Raw genomic sequence first — 4,383 nt, forward strand, 5'->3', positions numbered from 1 at the left:
GATGGAAGCATCAAGGCAGGTTCAAATTTCTGTTTGTACATGTGTTTGTTTGTCTGATATCAATCTGCTCTAGTCATTATACATTTATACGGAGAACTTTCCAACTTTTGTGTCGGGAAATTGATCTGTGAGTCTGCAGCAGTACGGATGGCTGAGAACGGGAAGGACTGTGTTAGGTTGGGAAATACACAACCTAAAGGTCCTAAACTCGACCTGGGAACGGGATCTGCTCCTCATCACACAGGAGCGCCTCACATGTCCATCCACCGTGTTGGGAACATCTCCCGTGAATAATAACTTGTAAGTACGGGAGATGTACATGTGAGGCGCGAGTGAAATGCCCTGTGAGGAGCAGATCCGGTCTTGAATGAATGGGGTTTGCAAAGCAAGCATGGAACTGGTATTGATGGCTTAGGTGCCTATTTTGGAGTGCTTTCACGTTGTTGATATTTTTTGAAAAAAGTACACAGGCCCAATGCTGATTTTTGAATTCCATTGCATATCTATAAACATTCAAAATGTCAAATATCTCCACTCTATACATCAATGCCCATTCGTGAATTGACATCAATTCCGAGTTGGCACTTACCCCAACTGTATTTTGGGCCTAAAAATTCTAACCCCTGAGCTGAATCGTCATTCTCCCTTGATTTTTTGGCTGTGAGATGAGCCCACCCAGAAAGTCTGTTTAATGACTTCTTCAAACTGTCTATTGTTCAACCACTTAGATGTTTTAGTGGAATTGGGATCTGCTCCTCACAGAGCACGTCTCATCAGACTTCACAGCCACATTCCACCTTGTACCGGGAACATATCCCTACGAATAATAAATATAATTGCGGGAGATGTTTCTGATGTGCAATCAGCACATGCTGCGAGCAGTGTGAGGCATGGTCTGTGAGAGCAGATCCGAACTCGTTTTGATGGCTTTTTCAAACTATCTCAACAAAAGCAACTCAACTGAAGCCTTTACCCTACCAAGGCGATGTTTGGGAGTGCTTATCGTTTATAAGAGGGCCTTTTGGATAAGTTCTTTTGTTGAAAAAGCAGGTTTGCGAGTGTGGTGAAAATGCGCTTCTTTCCAATGGGGGTAGAATAGGTATTTACTAATTAGTGGCAGGTCAAGATGGGCTAGAAACACAATAAATGCTTTCAAATGTGGGAAATACATTGTATTGGAACAGTTTTGACCAATCAAAATATTCAGATGGCAAATCTTTTTGATATCATAGTCGAACCCCTCTCAAATGCAATCATAAAACTTTGCTTTTATGAAACAGGGTTTTTTTTTTCTTTTGAAAAAGAGCTTATTGGGCCATTTTCAGCTTTTTTGAGTGCTTTTGAAATCTTTTAAGCGCTCATTGATAAGAAGCACCCCCAAATGCAGGCCAAATGGAACCTAAACATGCAGATCGGACCCGGAGAAACTAGATGGGTTAGCAAATTGCTTCACTGGAATGACGATATCGGGAGCCTTGGAGGACTATCGGGAGTCTGGCTGGGTTCAGGTGAAGTTTCCACAAACAAATTCATATCGGGAGTCTTGGAGGATTATCCGTGATAAAAACAAATGAACAGTATAGAAAAATGTTTCATTTATGGGAAAACACTCTAACCAGCTTGGTACCTGATGTGATGGAGTGCAACGACCATTGACTGGTACTAGATATAGACCTAAACTTATAACAATGGCACTTTTTGCACAAAATAGCCGCTCTCAAGACTTGAATCAGCACTAAATCATAGGCCCCCACATGATATATCTGTCAATTCATAATTTCATATAACTTCGCACTACCCAAAGGCACCTCATTCTATCCATGAGGGTTGACCAAACATATCTGCGTACGGCTTCCCTGGACAACATGGCTTGTAAGTTCTGGTTTTATTATTGGCTATTTGGCCCCCGATTAATTCATAAACAATGTATTCAATTCAAATCAATCATATGTGGCCTAATTCTTCATGATTTAAGCTGTGTTTGGTTTCAAAGAAAAGGTAGGGAAAGAAAGAGAAAGGCAGGGAATTCTTAACAAATCAATACAATCTTAGTGGAAATGATGAACCACTTGGTAAAATTAATTTTTGGAGTAGCAGTTTAAAGGAAATGGGATTGCAGCGGTGGGAGGAGATGCGGATTTAGTCCTAGCAAAATCCATCCTTACACTGTTTTCTTCTCACAACCCTTGCGGCCATGCATTGAGAATAATTCTGCACTTGTATTATTATTATTTTTATTTATAAGGAGATATTCTCAATGGACGATTACAATAACTGTCAGGAATTTGAGGACAAAAATCCGAATTCTAGAGTGCAAAATAGAGGAGCCCACTCTTGAAAAATCTGTGTTCATTGGCAAGTCTTTGTGCTGCCAGTGGCCAAAGAATGGATGACTAGGGAAGCAATTATTATTGTCAAAGAATTATCGATGCATAAGAATTCTTGCCTGTTCAGTCATGAAATTGACTTTCCGGTGAAACTAGTTTTAGTAGTTTCTCAAAGTGGTCGATAAAAGCAGTTCAATTGGAATTTGGAAGATGACTAAATTAGGATTATGTTAAAGGGGTTATCAAGCTTCTCAGGCAGACTGTCCAGCTAATAAAGGGGTCAAGTTCGACCCAGTTGTCCATTGGGTTGGACTAAATCATTGTCCATCTTTTGTCCTGACCAAAAAGTTATAAAGGCAACCTGGGTTGGAGTTACTAAAAGATTTGCTTGCACTTCTCCAAGCAACATAATGCAATGTAAGACCATCAAAAAGTTACAAAACCAAACAAACAATAAGTAGATCTAAAGACTAGCAGTTGCCCTGATTTCTCTTTTTACTAAACGTTCTTAGCTCTTAGTCTTAGATAGTTAGATTTTATATTAGTGGATCAAGGGTGATTGACTTCGCATATGTGAAAAATGCAAATTTATGGTGTCTTAGGAATATTATATTTAGGCCAAATTTGGGAGTGCTTATTTGAAAAATAAGTACTTATTGAATAACTGCTTAAAAACTGTTTATTCTAATAAGCATTTATGAGTGTTTGATGAAAAAAATGCTTATTTTAAATACGAATAGTATAAGCATTTTTAAAATGACATGGCGGGCCAAGATAGGTTAGAAAAGAAATAAGCACTTGAAAATAAGCCTAAAATTTAGACTTTTTAAATAAATGCTTATTTCTCAAATGAAAATAAGTACTTATTGGTGTAGACTCAGCCCAAAATAAGTGCTTATTTTTAAGCACTCCCAAACTTGGTCTTATGTTATATTGAAAAATTATTACCTTTGAATTTATAGATGCATAATTGCATACATGGTTAGATGCACATATACATGCATGCATATTTGTATGAAATTTATACATACAATTATCAGGTTAATGGCCAAAACTTACCCAATCAAAGGAGTGCTAATTCCAGCTTGATTAAATTATTGGCATCATCTAAGCCTTATTCCAACTATATAGGATCAGCTACATAAATCCTGCTATGTCATTGCATTCTATTTGATGCGAACTGGGTTAAATAGGACGAAATTTTAATACATCAACTGGGTTAGTTTGGCCGCAACCCAATTTATTCCGTTCGACTTGCACTCTTTGATTATAAAATAACCTTTCCACAATTGTTTTTTATCTTTATTTTTTTGACATGGCCATAATTTTTATTAGAAGAGACCCATGTGATGCATGGATTGGTGTTAAAAGGTGCCCATGTTCAAATACTCTACATAGTGATCATATTTGTCGAGAGTTGGGATCAATCCAATTGCCACCAAGGTTGGAGAGGTTATATAGATAGGTATGGGGGTTGAAGGATGGGCTACTCCAATTTGTGTAGTCCCATGATGAAGAAAAAATAAGAGAGAGAGAGAGAGTAATTGCTCTTTTTCCAAGCAAGTGTGGGCCTATGTGGCTTGCTACGCAAGAAGCTCTGAATCTGCCCAGCAACAATGTGGGATCAATTACTGATTGGTGGAATGACATTTCTACCATTGGAAGAGGTGTTCCCATTGACCCTCATAGAAAAGAAAAAAATTAGGGGTGCTCATGGTTCGGTTAACCAAACTGTGGGGTGATTTTCTGGACCGAACCGAACTGTTCGGTTTTTTCAATTTAACCAAACCAAAACTGAACTGATGCAATTGGTTAATCGTGGTTCGGTTTTTCGGTTTTTTTATGCCCTCAATATTAAAAAAAAGGGGGGAAAATCTTCCCTACTGATGGTTTGAAGAGAGTGAACGAACTGTGAACTGAGAGTGAGAGAGATGAGAGAGAGAGATTGAGAGAGATGAGAGAGAGAGATTGAGAGAGATGAGTGACTGAGATTGAGAGAGATGAGTGACTGAGATTGAGAGAAGAGACTGAGAGAGAAGATATTGAGAGAGATCAG

This window comes from Nelumbo nucifera, chromosome 5 (assembly GCF_055504915.1).
Source record: "Nelumbo nucifera cultivar China Antique chromosome 5, China Antique-T2T, whole genome shotgun sequence".
Classification (NCBI taxonomy): domain Eukaryota; kingdom Viridiplantae; phylum Streptophyta; class Magnoliopsida; order Proteales; family Nelumbonaceae; genus Nelumbo; species Nelumbo nucifera.